This window comes from Rattus norvegicus, chromosome 15 (genome assembly GCF_036323735.1).
Source record: "Rattus norvegicus strain BN/NHsdMcwi chromosome 15, GRCr8, whole genome shotgun sequence".
Lineage (NCBI taxonomy): Eukaryota > Metazoa > Chordata > Mammalia > Rodentia > Muridae > Rattus > Rattus norvegicus.
Window position 1 is genome coordinate 103,658,092 of NC_086033.1, and position 21,804 is coordinate 103,679,895.

The 21,804-nt window shown below is 46.0% G+C and overlaps 1 long non-coding RNA gene across 1 annotated transcript; it reads right to left on the reverse strand.

Moving 5' to 3' along the window:
* Window positions 1–569: 569 nt before the first annotated feature.
* LOC102547244 (uncharacterized) lies at window positions 570–18,720 on the reverse strand. The gene is made up of 6 exons (XR_001841468.3): window positions 16,835–18,720; window positions 16,461–16,699; window positions 15,725–15,890; window positions 10,100–13,172; window positions 6,031–8,628; window positions 570–1,195 (listed from the first exon to the last, which is right to left on the reverse strand). It is a non-coding gene; the product is annotated as an uncharacterized LOC102547244 (long non-coding RNA).
* Between the last annotated feature and the right edge of the window lie 3,084 nt (window positions 18,721–21,804).

Genomic DNA, 21,804 nt, shown 5'->3' on the forward strand with positions numbered 1-21,804 from the left:
GAGGGGAATGCTATGTGCACACAAAGCTCTAGTCTGAAATAGAAGCTTGACCCACACTTTCCCTGAAGCAATTGTCCATCACCTGACGAGCGGGGTAAGCATACCCTGTCATCCATCGGGACTGCGTTATGGGTTAGCGGTCAAGAGCATGCACCCACTGGAGTCAGTCTGCAGCAAGATGGACAGATCCACAAGGTGCAGGGAAGACAGACGGCTCAGCATAGTTCCACGTGCCACACAAAGCCAAGCCATGGGGACAGAAACGTATGTCCGAGATGGAGCAGCGAGAGGGTGGCCTTCAATGGGACATTTGGAAATTTGAAGGGGAAGAAATGATTCTCTGTCTTTATATTGGTGGTGATGTCATGACTGTACACACATGAGTCTACTCACCATGTGAGAGCCCTAACATGGGAGGTTCTGCCTTGGCCAGTTGGTGAACAGGAATAAGGTATTATTGGGAATTATACAAACTCACAATGTGCTTTCAATGGAGTGTAAGTGCAAGCACACACACACATACACACAAACACACACACACACACACACACACACACACACCACATTCCTCCATTCTGACCACCTTGTTTATTGAGATACGGTCTCCCACTAGCCTGGAACTCACCGGGAGTGGCGTGAGGGGGTGAAGCTGGCTCACTTGCTAGCAAACTCCTAGGATGCACTTGCCTCCTCTCCTCCCCAGTGCCAGCATTAGAGTAAGCACGACAGCCGGAACATGCTTAGTTGTTACTGCCCTCATTGGGATGCCTAAAGGGGGAATGGATTTTCCAGTGGTCCGAGTTATGCAATGCTCTCGTTTGACTGATTTTTCCTCAAGTCTCTGCTTTCCACACGTAATGCTGAAGCACTCTGGAGCAGCAGAACGCTCAACAAGAAGTGCCTCGTCCCACACAGGTGGGTCCCACGGCACAGGTAAATCTGCAGAACCAGGATTTCTGTGGGAGTCTTCAGGGCCTCTGCTTGCCGCTTTTCATTCCACTTCGTTTTATTCCAGCTTCTCATCGCTAAGGAAAGATACTCTCGGGCAAGATCAATGTGTGATTTGCAGCTCCCCAGAAAGCCTTTGTTCTTCCAGGCCAGCTCTGACGGCTAGGTAGAGTGAGTTGTCTGCAGGTGCCATCCCCGCCTGGGTTTTTATTAGCAACTTCCCGGATCCAGTGAGCTCTCAGCGAGGCTAATGGACAGGAAAGGTGTGACGAAGATATCAGAGGTAAAATGAGCACATATTGCACAACAGGGCTAGATTTACAAGAGACTGAGCCCAGGACTGTCCTCCTTTATAGCTGCCTGGTGTGTCTGTGTGTGTGTGTCTGTGTGTGTCTGTGTATGTGTCTGTGTGTGTCTGTGTGTGTGTGTCTGTGTGTCTGTGTGTGTCTGTGTCTGTCTGTGTGTGTCTGTGTCTGTCTGTGTGTGTCTGTGTCTGTCTGTGTGTGTCTGTGTGTCTGTGTGTGTGTCTGTGTGTGTGTGTGTCTGTGTGTGTCTGTGTGTGTATGTGTCTGTGTGTCTGTGTGTGTATGTGTCTGTGTGTCTGTGTCTCTGTGTGTGTCTGTGTGTATGTGTCTGTGTGTCTGTGTCTCTGTGTGTGTGTCTGTGTGTGTATGTGTCTGTGTGTGTGTGTCTGTGTGTGTGTGTCTGTGTGTCTGTGTCTCTGTGTGTGTGTCTGTGTGTGTGTGTCTGTGTGTGTGTCTGTGTCTCTGTGTGTCTATATATCTGTGTGTCTGTATATCTGTGTGTCTGTATATCTGTGTGTCTATGTGTCTGTATATCTGTGTGTCTGTGTGTGTGTCTGTGTGTGTGTGTGTGTCTGTGTGTCTATATGTCTGTGTGTCTGTATATCTGTGTGTCTGTATATCTGTGTGTCTGTATATCTGTGTGTCTATGTGTCTGTATATCTGTGTATCTGTGTATGTGTGCATGCACACCAATTAAATAAGACTTCAATAAATAAGTAAATATTTATATATGTGTGTATACATACATAAACACATATAACTATGTGTATATATATTCATATATGTATATATGCATATATATTTAAGACCTATTGTCAAACTCTCAGTGGTGTTGGCTACTTTGGCATATAATAAATAATTTATATTGTAGGCACCACCTGAATTTTCCTTGCCACTGCCCCACCTGATGAGGGAGCACCACGCATACCAGCAGAAGGACGCAAGGTTAGCCTGTTGTGAACAGATGTGAACATCTGTTTATATTTCCGTCTCCAGAGTCTGTCCAAGCTAGTGCAGTTGCCTTCATGCCATAAACTTGTGTACGGGGGACCTTGGATCTTTCCAAAGTCACTGTCAAGATCAGACAGTGAGATGGTCAGACGATGCAGACAAGCCAGGGTCTACCCTCCACCCCATAGTTTCTGATCCTGAATCCAAAGAGACGAGGTGACAACCTGATGGTTTCCTACCAGCATCTGCCACTCTTGAGAGTCATCCCACTGGTAGCCAGGACTTCACATCTCCTTAACATTGACCCTCGTGCTCTTCTTGTTCTCCTGGACTTTGTAAGCCTGGAGGCTTTGCTAAGTTTTCAAAGAAAGCAACTGATGCTGAGTCACAGTTTGAGTTTCTGCAGCTCTCTCTGCTGAGTCATGCCTTGGGAACTGTGCCTTGTGACTGGCTTCACAGAAACTATGTGCTGAATGCCCAAAACTGGCCTTACTTCCCTCTCGCAATTTAAATGACAGTCTCTAATATGTAGTATGATTCTTTTCCCTTTTGCCAAAGAGAATCAAGGATACATTGTCCCCAAAGTTATTATCTATCTCTTGCTAAAGGCATGAAGGGAAGTTCTTTTCACAACACACTACAGGGAACTAGAAGCATGCAGGTCTACGCCAAGACATTTAGATATGTTCTAGGTCACCTGGGGTTGCTTATCAAACGTTCCGCCTCTCTCGGGGACTTCTGGGTGGTGTTTCTAGACTGTTGCTGTCTTGCACCTATGATCACAGGTATGGGACCTTCAGGAGATTGGGCCTGTCCACATTCCCTTGTGAAGGGAGGGAGGCTCATGATGTACATGGGTTCCTCATGTTCATAATACTCCTCCCTTCTAACGGTCACACAGGAGAACAATTGACAGAAGAGGGGAATTTTGGTAGGGTAGCTGCCTGGTATTTGTCGGGGGATTCTTTAATGCTGTAGCTATTTAAGAGCACTTAATGTTACACAGGACCGTTCACTGGCGTGGCCGCCTGTCATTACCCTGATGAGCTCCCAGCAGTAATGTTGACTCTGGGTCACCCATGGTCTCATAAGTAACCCCAACCCCAAGATGATTTTGGACAGAATCCTGGCTCGGCCACTGCCCTTCAGGGTAAACAGTCAATTCTTTGTCTTCTCAGGAGAAGTCACAGGGCACCTCCTAGTTCGAGTCCCTAAAGGCCACTTGGAAGAATCAGAAATGTTTTAAAAGGCTGCCCTAGCGTATAAGATGGAGAAGTCTGTACGTTAGATGATGCTTCAGTGTATCCTGGCTCTGACTTTCCCTGGTTGTATTCCACTCAGAAACACTGGTGAATATCAATACCAGAATCTTGAAAGAATAAAGGTAATTACTTCTCAGGCTTAAGTGTGACTGTCTGAAGTCACCGTAGTCTTTAATCATTTCACTTGTGGTCTGAGAACCAAAACTGACATTTCTCCCTCTCTCCCTCCCTCCCTCCTTCCCTCCCTATCATCTTTCTCATATGTGGTGTATATGTGTGCAAATGTAAGTGTGTGCTTATTTACTTGAGAGTTCATGTGTGCACACAGAAGGGTTCAATGTCAGGTGCTTTCCTCAGTCTCCCTGCACCTTTTTATTTGAGACAAGGTCTCTTACTGAGCCTGAAGCTTGTGGATTTGGCTAGACTAGCCGTCCAATGAAGTTCAAGTATCTAGGTATCTTCACCTCCATTCCAACCTTCCGATTCCAACCCCCAGCCCCACCAAGCACCAGGCTACAGATACAGATGCAAGCTACCATGCCTGGTTTTAGACCTGGTACAAGAGACGCCAATTCCAATCCAACTTGTGCGACAGACAGCTTTACCAACTATTGGGTTATTTGATTAGAGTCTTTAACTCATCTTCTCAATCAATACAATTGTCTCTCAAAATGAAAATGGTGATTTTTTTTTGAAAGAATAGGATGGAATTCTTGTCACTGCAGCACTGATGCCCAGTTAGCTGGGGCACTGCCTTCCATTATGGATAGGAAATGAAGGCAAGCCATCCATCAAAACCGCGTGCCGGTATCTATGTGTGATGGCTCAATCAACAGACAAGCCCTACACCACCGAGCAAAAGCTCTCAGGGAAGCTGTACCACTCTCTGAAGCCATCCGAAGAGCATTGAGAAACATAAACAATTCTGATGACCCATCAGCACAGCACAGCAATGGGGGGGGGGGCTGCTGTGAGGAGGGAGGAGTGGAGTGGTTCTACCTTGGCTGAGTGTTAAGCCTTTAACATTTCAAACAAAGAGAAAGGCATGGGCGCTGTTTAACTTTACCATCCAATCTCTGGAAGTCATTACCCGGCCTTCTTCTCAACCTCTGCCTTCTTGATGCTTTGAACTTATACCTCCGTTGTGGGGGACCACCTTTGCCATATAAGATGGGAGACAGCACGTGCCTCTTTCCACCCAAAACATCTCCGCACGGCGCCAAGTGTCCTCTGGCTTCAGAATTGCTCCCGCTGAGAAACACCCGAGCCACAAGAAAATTAAGGAGACTCCTCGAGGTGTTTTTTGTTGTGTTTTATAAAAAAGATAAAGAGAGAAGGAATATGTTTGGTGGACGTGTAGGGGGAGGGGTGTGCCTACGTGGCGAGAGAGAGAGAGAGAGAGAGAGAGAGAGAGAGAGAGAGAGAGAGAGAGAGAGAGGGAGGGAGGGAGGAGGGGAATGGGGAGAGAGGAGTGAAGAGGTGAGAGGACAGAGTGGGAGCAAAAAGGCAAGAGCAAGAGTGGAGGGGGCGGACACACGAGCAGCTCCTTTTATAATGAGTCAGGCGTACCTGGCCGTTGCCAGGTAACTGTGGGGCGGAGCCTAGGCAGAGTGCTAGCAGTTTTAAAGGTCTACATTTATTTAAGTATTTGAACATTCCAGAATCATGTATAGGAAGTAGTCTCTATGTTTGGGGTGACACCGAGTTCTCTCGGTGTGAGCGAAAGATGCAACTGTTTGGATTCAAGGCAAAATTAGTTTAAGCTCCTTAGCGTCTCTGCCTGTAAAGCAAGGGCTGGACTTTCATAAACACGTGGACGGGATACAGAGACTAGAGAGGAACTCTGAAGATTATATTAGTGGGACATCGACGAAGAGTTCAAATCTATGCACCCCCGAAACAGCCTGCTCGGTCTTGACCTTAACATCTATCGACTTCGACGCTTTTTTCTGTGACAAGAAGAAAGGAGGACACCTCACAGTTCACTCCTGGTGCAGGCAGCTGCCCTAGGACTGTCTTCCTCAAAATCTCCCAGCATTCCCTTGCCTCCATCATGGTCACTCAGGGCAAGTTGGATGTTTCAGTCTTAAAGCTATATCCATCCTCACTCATATGGAAATCTAGTCTGTTTTTTAAGGACAAGGCAGGGGGACTCGACGTCAGGTAACAGCTAGTGACTGACGTCTGCCTCACTGACTGTGGTTTTCGTCATTTCTGCCCATCTTAACGACAGATGCATAGCGTTCTGGGGCTTTTAGGTGCTCTGTCACTTATTTCCACGGTGCACATAAGGAACCTGACAGGTGCCGCTCAGCCCCATCTCAAAGGAATAAAAGACACGGTTTGTTATGGAGCAAAATGTGACAGATGATGGGCCAAGAGACAGATTTACATCTCCCTTAATTCAATGTCCCCATGTAGAAGCTATTTCATGCAAGGCAGCTTTTGTAGCAACAGAACAAGACAACTTAAAATATATTTGCGGAAACGTCAGAGAGCTGTGTTTAAGCAAGACGGGAGAATCTCAACTACTGGACTCGGGTGTTACCTGGCTGCGTTCTTACCTTTCCGTTGGTGTGTCAACAGAATCGTCAAGTTCAGACATTCCAGAGGTTTTTATTTGTTCATTAGAATGTTAGGTCTGCAACCCTGGTACACAGGGCATGGCTCTTTGGGAGCTAAAGAGACCCCAAGAGAAATGGTCGTCTATTGGTTCAGCACCATTCTAGGTTCCATAGTCACTGAAGTATCATTGGTTAGTGCACCAGCCTGGACAGACAATTTTTTTTCTAGGGATTCTCATGGGCCGTTGTCAGACGACTCACTGAGGGTTTTACCGGTGAGTTTGCTGTTTATCGCCAGTGGCGGGTTTCCACTGGAGAGACATATCAATTCGCTTTCCTTATTGAAATGCTGTTTCTGCTACACGCCTCCGTCTTTCCCTATATATTCTAGCACCATTTTGATGAGTTAACAGAGAAAACTCTTGAGTTGAAGAATTGGATTTTATTTAACATCTTCAAATCTTTACAGTATTAAGTCTTCTCATAAAGAAATAGAGCAAAATTTTCCACATCTATGTAATCCTCAGTACAGTAGAGTCATGCATAACATATTAATTTCCTCATGTATTATCCATGCATAGTTTATGACTTCTTTGGTAGTATTAATAGGGAGGTTGGTCCTTATTTTAAATTCTCAGTGATGTATATAAAGAAGCCGTTTTCTATGTTTGCTTCACATGCACCTAATTTACTGTCTTCCCTATGTATTCCAAAATAACACATATATACATATTTTATTTTTAATAATTTTCATATTCTGAGGGTATTTTTATAACATGTTCTTTTCCCATTGCTAGCTAGTCTTCATTAATATTAATTAAATTAGCCATATATTCTATAATGTTGCAAATTAATCATGATAATGTGCTTCCTGCTTATGATTTTAACAGTAATGTTTGTAGTTTGCACAACTAAATACACTGCTGTCTATTGGCTTGGGGGAAATTTCTGTATGCTCTTGAAAAGTATCTTTCTATTCTTTTATATATATATATATATATAGTAATTGTTTTTAAGTTTTATCAAAAACATTTTCATGCTCATCAATACATTTTTTATGATTAATAACATAATACATAATCAAGTTTTCAGGTATTAAATGGTGTTGTAGGCTACAGTAAATTGTCATTTTAAAACTGTTAAAAAAATGTTGCTTTCTGGCTGGCCTGGCATGGTGGTACATGCCTTTAATCCCAGCACTTGGGAAGCTGAGTCATTTGGGTCTCTGTGAGTTCAAGGACAGCCTGCTCTACAAAATGAGTCCAGGATAGCAAGGGTTATTACACAGAGAAACCTTGTCTCTAAACAAACAAACAATTTGCTTTAGAGTATTTAATAGGACGGTCTTGGTTACTGTTCTGTACCTTAGAAGAGGTACCATGACCACAGCAACTCTTACAAAGGAAAGCATTTCAGATATTCCATGCGTTATCCGCACGGCAGGAAGCATGGTGGCATGCAGGCAGGCATGGTGCTGGAGAGTAAGCTGAGAGCTCTACATCAGGATCTGCAAGCAGCAGGGAGAGAGAGACACTGGGCCCGGTTGAGCTTTGAAACCTCAAAGCCAGGCCCCAGTGACAAGGCCACACCTCCTAAAAGTACCACCTCCTGTAAGCCCATGGGGCCATTTTCATTTCAAACCACCACAGGTGTTTATAGAAATCCTGAGCTATCAACTCATGCTTGTCAGTATGTCTCTGTGTGTGGGAGAAGAAGAGAGAAAGAAAGAAAGAAAGAAAGAAAGAAAGAAAGAAAGAAAGAAAGAAAGAAAGGAAGGAAGGAAGGAAGGGAGAAAGAAAGAAAGAAAGAAAGAAAGAGAGAGAAAGGAAGGAAGGAAGGAAGGAAGGAAGGAAGGAAGGAAAGGGAAGGAAAAGAAAAGAAAGGGAAGGGAAGGGAAGGAAAAGAAAAGAAAGGGAAGGAAAGGAAAGGAAAGGAAAGGAAACAGGGAGAACAATTTGGAAAACTGGAAGGTATTCACTAACAGCAATATTCTGCTTATTAGGGAATACGTTAAGATTGAATTTATCTACATTTTCCCTGTGTTGTAAAAACATTTATGAAAGATAGTGAATTATATACTTAAAATCTTGAAATAATTCTTTGATATAATTTGCTCCAAACGAATTATTCAGGGGCTAATAACAATGTTTTGATAATATGCTTAAAAACTTGTAAGATAATTGAATTATTTAGGTGTTTTGATTCTTCTACTGCCAATTTTTTTTTTTTGGTTCTTTTTTTCGGAGCTGGGGACCGAACCCAGGGCTACTGCCAATTTTTAATAATAAACATTTTTCTCAGCACTCTTTTGGCCTGGATTTCTCTTTCCCCCCTTCGATACTCTGCTCTTTATGGAGCCCTGTAACATCCTCCTGTCTTTGTCTGCTGTGCGCTGACATATGCCCCAACATTTTCCTATCTTCCCAACACTACGGTCTTCTGAAAGCAAAGAAACAAAACTTGAAAATGGAATGGCAGTGCAGATACGGAGGTTAGATCCGCTTACTTTATGGTCTCCTCTCCTCTTCCTTCCTTCGTCTCCTTTTTCCCACTCCACAGATTAAACGATGCCATCCAAGTTTCCAAAGGAATCAATGTCTGCCAATACCATAGAAAGTGGGATTGGAGCGGGTCTCCACATCACAGGTCAACTATATTTACTTAGTGCCATTGAAATATCATGTGTGTATACACACACACACACACACACACACACACACACACACACACATACACATACCACACCCACAAAACCACATGAACACACACACACACACACACACACACACATGCGCACACACACAAACACACAGGCACACACACAGGGTTGAGGGGAGGTTCCCTAGGCAACCACTAATCCACTTAAAGTCTCTGTAGATTTGTTCTTTATGGACACTCTACAAGCAGGACAGTAAGCAGTGTTTACAACTGGCTTCTTTAACATAACATGTTTTTCAAGCCTCATCATGAAGAAGCTCAGATCAGTACTCCTCGCCATCCTTTCAGACAATTTTTTTTTTTACTTTTTGACTTAAACCAGTGACGATGAGGGTTTTGCACAGCCAGTCATTTTGATAGTGGGGTACTTTCCTTGTAACTGCCAGCCTTTTACTGTGTTCTTGGGATCAAAACCATTACGGATAAATAGGAACGTTCACACCTTTGTGGTTTCTTGTACCAGTACTGACTGTGCTACACAGACTCCTCTCTCTCTCTCTCTCTCTCTCTCTCTCTCTCTCTCTCTCTCTCTCTCCTCCCCCCCTCTCTGATAGACCTGTTAAGATCATGATACAATTGAGAAATTAAAAATGGAAGTCAGTCAGCCCTGCCTGTGTGTCTTGTATCTGCTGAGGTCTGCACCCAGCATGGACAGCAGACACCCTTCTCATGGTGTCTACCAGGCCAAGCAGGAACTAGAAGGCAGAGCCTCAGCTGCACAGTTCAGTTGGGGACAAAAGCAGCTGACATCAAACTCCCAGCTGCCTTGTGTTTATTCACAAAGTCTTACACTGCCAACAACTGAGGGCATCCTCTGTGAGAAGAATCCAACCAAGCCAGCAGTTACAGTGGAAGTGGAGCTGGGTCACTTGCTCTGAGACAGAGAGAAGAGGCCAAGTCTGGTAGGTGATGGCCTGGCTTTTTCTGGGCTGCCATGTCACAGAATAGAGATTTGAGTTCCCACTTCCAAAATGTTTTCGCTTACAACATTCCTGACACCAAATGTGTGGGCTCTTTCTTCACACCAATCAACCCTCCAACTCTCCAGATACCATCTGGTGTCCCACAATTCAGTTCAGTTCTAACACTAACAGCATGGAGTCAGTGACAAGCCCCAGAGGGAAAGGGTTCAGTCACGCAAGACTGTCTCGTCTACTTCAGACACCAGCTGCAAGACCAGGTCACCTGTACCCGTGACCAACAAGCTGCAAAGTCAGAGTCCCATGCTCTGCCTCTTGTTTTACAATTTGTCAGAATCACACACACACACACACACACACACACACACACACACACACACACAATAAAAACATAAATAAAAGAACAAGAGATGTGCTTCCTTTGGGCTTACCAGTTCACTTCAAAAGATACAACTCAGGAACAGCCAACTTCAAGGAACACGGGCATTAGGGGTGGTGAGCACAGAGCTCCTGTGACCTCTGTAGGTAAGCAGCTCTCCCCGTTGAGGATTTTGTACGGTCTGTAGCAGGGATCAGCTTACAAAGTCATTGTTGATTGCTGCTCCACTCAGTTCCAGGAGGTCAGGCTGCAAGTCACAGCCCTCCAAATGCAGCGTTGGCGCAGTTAGCAGCCTGGCCCCACTCTAAAGCTATGGGGGAGGGGAGCACCAAGAGGCTCTTTAAGATAACCTCAGTGATGTTAGAAAGGACTTATTATGAGTTACAGATGCCCACTGTCTGGTTTTTATGGCGTAGATCAGATCACCAAGGATTTACACAGGTGTCCAGGGCTATTTTTGTCCACTAATCCATCGCCCACTCCCTGAGCTCCACTGTTCAATAGTTCATTCATCCTGAACTCAATCCACCTTCCGTACGCCTGGAAACTCTGCCGGATAAGATCTCCGAATGTGTGTCAGCGGCGTCTAACTAAGGAGGTCTGATGATGTTTTATCTGCAGTTCAGGGTAGACATCTTTGGGCTTTCTTGGTTCGCTCGTGTGAGGAATCATTTATGTCATGAGTACAGTCTTATGCAATTCTATTTACGAGTTTATAATACTTCTGTGTCTTCCAAGAACACACAAACTATGAGCTATAGATATGTGCCTAGAACACAGCCTGGGTTCCTCCCAGGACTTTCTGACATCCCCACCTCACCCTTTCTGGCATCAGGTGTGCCTGGCTGTGTGTGTCGAGCATCAGGTGTGTGTGTGTGTGTGGCCATGTTTTGAGCAAATCCCAAGTTTTACCTTTCCCTCGACCTACCTGGTGTAAACCACTGAAGCTCATACTAGTAAGGTAGCTTAGCTTTTGAAATTGCTGCTACCAAATGCCCAGGAAGAAGCACACTGAAGGAGAAAGGAATTTTCACCCCTGGGTTGAGAGTACGGGTATTGGTGGAGGTGAACCAGAGCAGAAGGAGTGTAGGAGAGCTTGCTCACTTCTTGACAGATGACACACAGAGAGACTGGGTCCAAAAATAGGGCAGAGCTGTGACCCCAAAGACCTGGCTCCCAGTGACCCCAGCCACAGTTCCATAACCCCCCAAAGATCATCGCCAACTGCAAGGTCAAGAAGCTTTCGAACACATGAACTTTAGAATCTTTTCCATTGAAACTATCTCCTAAGGAAAGCAGCAGGTGAGACCAGAAAAGTAAGGGTGTAGCTTGTGGGGGGGTATTATTTTGTTATTTTGTTATTAGTTTTATTATTTTGTTTCCTTTCGCTCTGTTTTAAGGGTGTAGGAGGAAGGGTTTTCTCCCCGCTGCATCTAAGGCATTCAGTGCCTCCTCCCCACAGTTCTTCCCTGAAATCCTGTGAGGGCGGCTCACAGCACCGCACACTGGCAGTGCTCCAGCACAGCTTACCAAACTTTCATTCACTTCTGACGGTCAAGGGTTCTGCAGCCAGAAACTCTGCCAGATACAGTCTCAGTCTGCATATTGGCTAAGGAGGTCAGGTGTCATCTATCACCAGATCAGGGTGGACGTCTTTGGGCTTTCTTGACTCATGTTGGGTATTGCATTCTCATGAGCAGAGTGTCCAGGTGCCCTGTGCAGACAGAGAGTAGTTCTGGGAGAGGTGCTAATGTATGCTTGGCAGTGGCTACTGAATATGATAATCAGGTTCAGACTCTGTGGTGGTGACTCAGCTTTCTCCCTTCCAGGATGTGAAAGGTACCATCCAAAGACTGGGAAAAGACACGTGGTGGTCATCTTCTCATCTCCAGAGATCTATTCTTACTTGGTTGAAAAGCGCAGAACATCGTCTACAGAATAAGAGAATGGTAGTGCCTTGGAATCTCTATGACAACTTTCAGTTCCTGTCATTTTTAATTTTGAAAGTTCCAGTCGAGCTGTCGTAAAGGCAGCGATGCTTCATAACCCCGTGTGAAATAAAAATTTTAAAATATTTTATGGGCTGGAAAACACCATTAATCCACATCCAGATTGGACAAGAGTGAACGGCCACCACCACCACGACCCCTCCTTCACATCAGTAAAACCCCAAAAGGTAAAACTCCAAAGGGTCGGTCCAAATAGAAGAAAAATTCCTCTAAAGATATGGTGATCCGGACGAATACTGGAAATATCAAAATGTTTATTATTTCTGAACAGTAAAAGGAGGGAATAGCCCTGCTCCACCTTAATATGCCTCTCTATAAAGCCTTCACTGTGTGTCTTGTTAGGAAAGACCAACCCACTGGATATGGTTCACCAACAGTCAGAGTTTAAAACCTTGAAGGTCACACAGCTAGAAGATCTATAACCTTGAAGGAGCTAGAAGATGGGGCTGCACTCCGGAAATGAAGCACTGCCGCCCACCATGTCAGTAGCTGGTCATGAGGTGCGGCGTCACTAGAAGACCATACCCTGCGGCTAATCTTTACACTGCTTCCTTTCAGTTAGTCCACTCCCCTTACACACGCGCCTCCAAGGCTGGACACATGCGTGCTATTTTCTAGTCTCCGCCTTACTCTTAACACTGGCTCATTGGAAGCTCCATGAAGTCGATGGTTTCCTTTCCTGAAGTGAGCTGGTGTTGCATAACCTGCTGGAGGAGTGCTGGGTCCCCAGGGAGCCAGCGGGAGCCTCGCAGACTGGCTGGCGCGAGTCCCGCGTTCCGTCCAGCAGGGGGCAGCAGAGCTCGCTGGCGCCGCTGCGCAGCCCGTCTGCGAGGCTGGAGCCATTACAGCCCCTCCGGGAAAAGGCTAGAGTCCTCAAGCATCCTGTTCTCTGTGGAAGCATTTTTCCAGCCTCGTTTAAGCTAGGACACAGTGTTTCAGCAGCTGATGCGTAATCGCTTTGTTTTTTACTTCTTGCTCTGCTTTTGTTCACTTTTAAAGAGGCATTAATTACGTGCCTGGCCATATCAGTCTGCACCAGACACCTTGTATTTCGTCCCTTCATTGTCTTCTAGTCATTGTCTCCAACTTTCCAGACGATGACCGTGCTATAAGTAACTGAAAGAAGTAAAGATTTCAAAACGGGACTGAGACCGGAGCTTGGGCGAGTAAGGAAAGATGTATGGCTTTTTTATTAGGTTTTTAACAGTCTTCTGTCCAGACATATTGGACATGATTTAGTAAAAGGCCGATGTAGTTCCAGTGCTTTTATAAATGCTAAAGGATAGGAAACTGAAATGATATTGGAAGATTTCTTGATCTGAAAGACAACATACAATTCAGCTTTTCCTTTGAGCAATTGGCCCAGGCACAGGTGGGGAGTGTATGATCTTCACCCAAGAACTGCTGGATCCCAGCCTGCAGTTCCGCAGGTCCCCAGACGATTTCTGTGTGTTTGGAAGTCTGGGAAACAGCCTGAGAGGGCTCCCAATTTGCCTTCCAAAATATGGAGGGCCAATATTTGAAAAAACTTGAGTATATTTGTTTGGTCTTGTTCAGAAGGGCAGGCATAATTTCAGTATCTATGATCCCTGAGAGGAGAAGAGACTCTCCACTTCCCGTAAAGTACAGGGAATTGTGGGTTGGGGTCTTATCTCAAACCTACTGGCTTCCTACTAGTTACCAAACAAGCTCAAAGTGGAATGTCTCAGCTAACTACTTCTTCCCTTTGATTCTTATTACTTATAAGATAGGAATGTGGGTTTTAAAAAACACTAGGTTATGACCCTCCCTCCCCCACCACGTGGCCAAGTGTGCATGTGTGTGCATGTACATGTGCGCTGTAAAATGTTAGGATTCTACAAATCTTATTCACGGATATGAACAACGTCAGGGGTCCACAGTGGTGTGGTTTGCCCTGAGTGGTAAGCATCATCACAGTTTGAAGGCAGTGTGGATGGAGGTGGGCAGAGGATCCCAAGGTCCTGAGAGACTTGGATGTGTTAGAGCACAGTGCAAGGATAGGTGTGATAGATAAACCGAAAAGAGAAATTCACACAAGGATCCAGACAACCCTTCATTTCTTATCCATGAGGAGGGCAGTAAGAACAGAGACAGCCCCTACCCAGACCCTTATAAATATTGGCTCTTTCAAACCAAGGCTGGGTGGATTCTGGTGTTGTACGTTTTAGGAAATCCCTAGACCCTTCGAGGCAAGCAAGCGCTGGGGAAGGCAGGCTGTTTACGGTTTCTCATCACTTGGGTACAATGTTTCTCATTACTTGGGTACAATTAGCAGTGAGTGGAAACAATGAGACGGGCCCCAGAGAAGATCACAACATGAATGTGACCACTGGACCTCGAAGCAGCACTTACTTGTCTTTTCAACACTGTGTTATTAACCAGGAAGGCAGGAGTGGCCTCTCCAGGGAGGTGGGCACCAGCAGCAGGCAGCCTGAGGCCCTGTGCTCCCTGGGACCTTCCCGATGCAGCATGGGATGTCCAGTGGAGCTAGCAGGCTCTCTGTGGTGTGGTGTGCTGGGTTGAACAGCCAGGATCCCTGAGGAGCTGCAAACTCAGCCAGCTAGCCTTGCCTCCTCCATTTTCATGTCCCTCTGCCTCCCCTGCAGAGTCTCAAGTAGATAAAATCTCAGACCCTTGAGTCTAGTCTAATTCGGACCTTGGGTCTGCCTTGAGTGGCATCTCTTAAGTGGTATTAATTACGGAAAGTGCACAATAGACAGTAGCCTATTGTGTCAAGTCTGCCTCAGAAAACACCCTTTACTCTGACAGTGTGTTTTCACAGTGCGATGTTGGCCTACTATTGAACCCCTCTCCAGTAACGTTCGCCAGTAAAACGCCGCAGGTTTGAGCAGCCTTTCTGCTGTGGACCACTATTCCCGAGGGTGGATGACTCGGAGAGCAGAACAGTCAGGGAAAGCAGCAGCAGCAGCCAGTGAGGGGTGGGTAAGAGGGGTATTAGCCATCTTGGTTTCAGATGGTCTTGGTTGACTTGACATACTCATCTATCTTGCTCAGCTTCTATCCACGTTAGGACCTGGCAGTGGTCCTCCGCTATGCACCCAATTCCCATATCTGGTTTTCCCACTGCTCAGGAATTCCTCCACATTTCAAAACCAGGCACCTCCAGCATGTGAGACACTGGAGTCCATTCTGGCTGCTCTGTTTGTCAGTGTTGTTTGCTCTGACTGAATGTGTGAGTGAATGAATGAGTAAGGGAATGAGTGAATGAGTGAGTGAATGAATGAGTGAGGGAATGAGTGAATGAATGAGTGAGTGAATGAATGAGTGAGGGAATGAGTGAGTGAATGAATGAGTGAGGGAATGGGTGAATGAGTGAATGAATGAGTGAGGGAATGAGTGAATGAATGAGTGAGTGAATGAATGAGTGAATGAGTGAGTGAATGAGTGAATGAATGAGTGAATGAGTGAGTGAGTGAGTGAGTGAATGAGTGAGGGAATGAGTGAGTGAGGGAATGAGTGAATGAATGAGTGAGGGAATGAGTGAGTGAATGAATGAGTGAGGGAATGAGTGAGTGAGGGAATGAGTGAGTGAATGAATGAATGGATGAATCCTATAGAGAACAATTGAACTTTATCCTGGAGATATACATAAAGATATCTTCTCTTTTCCCTTTCTGACTTTCTACCTGAGGAACAGATGGTCAACTTTATCACCTTCTTAGCAGTCGACGCTGGTTCATTTCTTCACCTTCTTAGCAGTCGACGCTGGTTCATTTCTTCACCTTCTTAGCAGTCGACGCTGGTTCATTTCTTCTTTTTCCCTCCAGTTTCCAGGTGACATCTTGCTTCTTTCTGAGATGCCATAAAAAGAATTCTACAAAATCAAGTTGCCCACCTGTTAGCCCAGCCCTGCCCACACTGTCCGGTCAGCCCTGGTGGTAATATTCATCTATCTGTGTGAACTTCAGTTTCCTTACACCGAAACAGGGACCCTGCTGTGCTACCATGCTGGTCCTCGTGGTGGTCTTCATAACAGCTCTGAAAGACACGCCCCCTCACTTACTTAACCCTTCTACTCTGTTCCCATTTGCTATCTCTAATATTTTTTTAAACTCCTCAAAACTGGCATTTAAAAAAACCGTTCCTGTTAAAATGAGTACTTGCCTTTTAAAAATCTTCAAGTTGCTAAGCAGCACCTGCCCCCTCCCCCCGATGCAGCCTGGTTGCCATAGTATCATTCGAGCATGGTAACAAGAAGCAAAGAGCAGTCATTTTTCACTAAATAGGGTTGGGCAGACAGATAAACACGTTGAAATGTTTCCGTACAACGGTCTCAAGGAAGGGGGGGGGGGGCACAGCAACACAGTTTGTGCCTCCCCTCCATACCTCCCCTGTCTCCCATTTGCCAGGAGTTCTTCTTACCTGGGGCTCCTCTGTGTCACCCCATCTCTGGCATGACACTTCCCAAAAAGGCCTTTGAAGGGCTGCCGCTGCTACTCTGATATTTGTAGCTATTTAGGGCTGAAGGCAGACTGGAATCCTTCTCAGAGCGCTGCTAAACATAGAGTGTGCTGTGAATCAGGCTTGTGACTGAAGGCAGCCATGCCATAGCAGGTGTGGGGAAGATGACAGACGTCATCAGGGTGACATCAAAGCGCGCTCTTAAAAAAAAAAAAAAAAGGAAAGCATAAAAGAGAGAAGGCATTATACAACCTGTTTGTTACTTAACATGTATTAGAGACGTATAAATCTCAGACCCAGTTCTTCACCTGCAAGGTCTGAGGACAGCCTCTTACCTGCCAACCATATAAACACAGACAGACCCCACAGTGGACCTGCCTCTCTCCTTTGTCCCACGTCGTCCAACAAGGCCCAGGTTCCATTTCAGGAGCAGAGACATTGCTTGGATTGCTGTTAAACCATGATAATACTTCTAGGTTGGTGGTGGCTGCCTGCTTCTTGTTGACTCCGGAACCAACTGCCAGACCCTCCAGGGCTTCCATGATCCGGGATCTAGGAGTTGAAGCCAAGCCAGCAAGGGCTGCCAGGTACGTGCCCACTTGTGAAAGACAGAAGGTCTTCCAGTCGGTCAGTGTTCATATCAGGTTCCTTTTCAAAGTTTTCAAATCCCCTCCCGAAGCAGTCCCAATAGACTCCAAACGTTTCTCTAAATATGGAGTGAGTTATGTCTCCTTGAAAGCCAATTGGCTTCCAGATTAAGCCATCAGCCGAGCTTACTCCCGCTGCAAAGAATGGCTGCCCTCGGCCTTTGGGAAGACGTTCCTTTGAGTTTGGGTGGAAGGATTGAGACAGACTCGCACTGTCAAAGCACTCTCATGCTCGGCTGCCCTATGACAGTGACAGACCATTTTGCCAGACAGCTGCTTAAAGTAGGAAGCGCATGCTAACGCTTCCAGGGCTGTGCGCTGATCCCCTGAGCTGATCCTCTACATCTTAAACACATATGGCTTACAGGGACTTGCAGAGAGGGCTTATCAGACAAAGGCAGGGCTGTCCCCAGACTCCTTCAGACAAATCGGCTTCTTCCTCAAAGTCGAACAAATATGTTTCCTTTCGTAGCCTCCTTTTGTCCTTCGAAGCCAGTTTTTTTTTCCTTAGTGTGTGTGAGGGTGTGTTGTGTGTGTGTGTGTACCCAAGGATGTGCAAAAGGACTAAAAATGTGTGACACTTATCTTGCTGACTTATTTCATATAGTTAGTTTCTGTCACACCCGTTCTTCAACAAACAGCATGATTCTGCTCTTCCTTAGAGCTGACTAAAGTTTCGTTATACACACACACTCCATTTAACCCTGTCATTTGTTGACGGACGCTTCTCTTGCTTCCGTACATAACTCAGCCATAATTGTGAACTCACAGCAGTGTTCACAGGGTGATAGGTTGGCTTACGGTCCCTCAGGTAAATAACCTGGACACGCTGTAGTGGGCCATACACTGGTTCTTTCTTAGTTTGTTGAAGATCCTCCCTCCCTGATCTCCATTGTGGCCGAACCTATGTGTACTCCTTAATCTGTGTCTGGGCTTCCACTCTTCTACCTTCTAGTTAGCATTAGGGTTCTTTTCAGAAGAATCCTAGAACCCAGGAAGGGAGGCAGAAGAGACCTTTGTGTTTCTCTGACACAGCCTCGGACATTCCATATAGGACTGGAGTCTACTTAGCCCATCTGAAAAAGAACTTCTGACACATCATTACCACCCACACGCGGCAGTGCTCCCAGAATGCATCCTGAGCCCAACTATCTTTTGTCTGAGCCCTATAGGTAGAAGAGGTTAATTGGTTCACTATCAAAATGCCCTGTAAATTGGTCCTTCTGAGGCCCAGCCTCCTGGGTCTTATCCTTTATCTGAAGTCCCTGGTCCAATGAGAAAGAGGCCCACATCATGTCTAAGTAGTGTCCATCTCGTGGCCACATTCCTAAAGGTCCCTTTACAACTTTCGAGAGGTGCCTACCATGTCACCCTGTGAGCACTGACCCTCAGGTGAGTGTTCATGGGTGAGTATGTCACACAGGCGTGTATTCCAAGAATCCTTTCCCTTTTTCCAAATTCCGCCGAGCTCCGCCCGGTCACTTGTTTGACCCTTGCTGTGCTCAGAAAGCTTTCAGCCAGAGTTTCAGAAGGCCGTGTGGCTGCTTTGATGGCCAAATTATCTTTCAATCAAATTCCAGGAGAATGCTGATAAATATTTAACGATAAATTTTCTAGGGGAGAAAACAAGGCAACCACAGTAGGGGAGAAAAAAACACCCTGGTTTGTGACATCTGCCAATTCTGGCAATGTAAACATTCCTATCCTAGCCAGTGCCAACCTCCTATGAAGTCACTGAGTGGGGGAATTAGGAAGAAATTCTGCTTGATGTCTGTGAGCTGGCATGAACTGCCTCTCACACATGAGCAAAGAGACCCCACCAGAAGAGTAAGACGGCCGATCATTCTCTTGCTCCTTTCTCTGACCTGTTTCCATCAAACAGCGAATCCCCCGGGTGCTCCAATCCTTTAAGCCAGCCTCTCCTTTTAGCTAAAGGTCTTGATGCTGCTAAGCAAGTGATACACACACAAACAGCACCAGCTTGATAGGCAAGAGAAGACGTCATCCCCGCCCCCCAACACACTCCCAGAACCCTGTGCTCTATTAATGTAGGGTTTATTTCATTATCCTTTGATCATCCGGAACAATCTAGATTCCTGGGGAGGCCACATGGCAAAGCTCTTGTCACAGAACTGTCCTCTCAACATTCTGAGGAAGGTTGAGGAGAACAGCACTCTCATCCACTCAGAACCACAGGCTCTTAGCCGGGCAAGAGGGTGGTTCTCAGCAACTCCATTAAAGTAGCGAGAACGGCCGGCCCAGGCATACTTCAGAGCAGGGCTCTGTAAGCACACTGCAGTGGGAACCCTTGCTCCAGCAGAATGTTTAATACGAGTGTTTCTTTCAGCTCCGAATGTTCCCTGGCTTCTGCTGTCTACCCACAACTAAGCTATGAGTCACACCACTTATGTGGCTGCAGGTCTTCAGTCTTGCTTGGCTCTGTCGAAACCTTCCCCCCTGTCCCTTGCCTTCTCTCTGTGCCTGGTGGAGTGTTTATTCTGCTTTAATTCGGAAGGCCCTAAAAGATTCTTTTGTGCATTTCCTCTCCAAGAAGAGTGCTTCCACCTTTCATGTTAATCTGTTTTATGATGCAAATCGTGGCCCTAATGGAGATGTACCACTCAATCTTAATGGACTCATGATTTCATCAATAAGTTCCTTTCATTTTGATGGGAGAAATGGGCTTAGAATTTCCTGGGGTTTCAACAATCAAGTTGTTAAAGAAATAGAAGAAAAAATAGATAGAGCAGGCAGGGAGCCTATGAAGACAGAGGACAAAGTAAGTCACAGCAAGTTTCCCCAGACTCATGAAGACCTCCTGTCTCTCTGACAATCAGGGCTTTATGTAGGGGCCAGTGATTCTTCTAGCTCTGGCTCATCATGGGCACTACTGTGTAGCTATTGCCCCCGAACTGAAACATGTCCTCCTGGAGAGTTAAGAGAGGACAGGAGCTCATAAGACACAAGGAGCTAGCAAAACTCACAAACCCATAAAATTTAGCAGGCCCAGGAAGCTTACAAGACTTAGTAGGAATATGCCTTCCTCTAGCTTCCTTTATGTCATTCTGTTAAACACCATGACCAAAAACAACTTGGGGAGGGAAGTGTTTGTTCCAATAGACACTCCCAGGTAGAAGTTCATCTCGGAGGGAAGCCGGTGCAGGACCTCTCGAGAGGCAGGAATCTGGAGCAGAGTTGCATGGAGGAACACTGCATGCTGGTTTACTCTCTCTCTCTCCCTCATGCTCAGCCAGCTTTGTTAGATAGCCCAGAACCATCTGCTAAGGAATGGCACCACCCACAGGGGACTGTGCCCTCTGACAATAATCCACAACTAAAAGACTTCCTCATAGACATGGCCACAGGACAATTTGATCGATCTGATTCCCCAATGGAGCCTCTCTGAGATGACTCTGGGCTGTCAGGTTGACAGCAGAAGTTAACAGGACAGGCCCCACTCTGGGTTATATAAGCAATAATTAATTGTTGCTCAAGACGAGACTCTCTAAGGGGTTACCTTTGAGATAGGTGGGGAGTCCCGGGGACGAAGCTCTGGTGGGTCATTTTGGGGGGTACAGCTGCTTTTAAGCCACTCAGGTTCTTTCAAGGAGCCCCTTGCTACGTTGCTGTATATAACCCCAAAAGATTCCTTGGTTCCTCAAGCTGGAATTTAGTAGAGTAATTTCTGTGACCTGACACTGATGCCCTGTCTGGTGTGATGCCTGTTATCATCTTTCTGGAAAAATCATGTAATAGGCCATGCTGCGAGCTCTGGCCATATAGCAGCACTAGTGTGTGTATATGCACTGATTGTTTTCAGGGTACGTGTGACAAAGCAAGTCTCAGCACGCCACACCACAGGTAGATGGGCAGCACAAACCTTTAAGGTGCCTTAACTTAAAGCCAGGAGTTTGAAGTACCACGTGTTGGATTTCAAGCATCAAGCTCCATCGGGGAATAAGATGGGGAAATATCTTTGATAGATATCAATCAGTTCTTTTCTGTGACTGTGGCCAAACTCACACGTAGAGAGTTATACTTCCCTTTGTATGCAAAGGTGTCATGTATGTTCAGCAGGAAGCGGGTGGGGGGGACACGACACACCACCACCTCTGTCTTGATTATTGATGTCTGTAGTTTCACATCCTAACACAGAACACATCCCAAAGGGAACTGCTCCGACTTTTTTTATGGCCATGTCTCAATTCATGGTGCCCGTTCACAATGCTACGCACCCCACAGACTGTGGAGTCCTGGTTGCTCCTGCCTTCCTCCTGCTACTCACCTTGCCAAGTTCCGTCAACTTCTGGTCTAACTCCCTCCCACATTTCTACCTTCTAACCTCCAGTTCCAACACCGAGGTCCAAATGCTAACCGTTTTCATTTTTGCCTAGTCTGGAAGAAGAATATTTATTTCACAGAATGCTTTCAAACTATCAGCAAGAGTGGGGGACAGGTTCTTACAGTCCCCTTGTCCCATCCACGGTGCCTTTATTTTCTATATACACGCTACTGAGCTCTTTAAAACAAAGAGCATCTGTCACTCTCGAAGGTTGTGGCATTTCAACCTCCTTGTCACTCTGCCTAGCGTGTCTCACAGTTCCTGTCTGCAGGGGTGTTGCTTCCCCACAGTCCTTCCACCCAGACTCGGCCTCGCC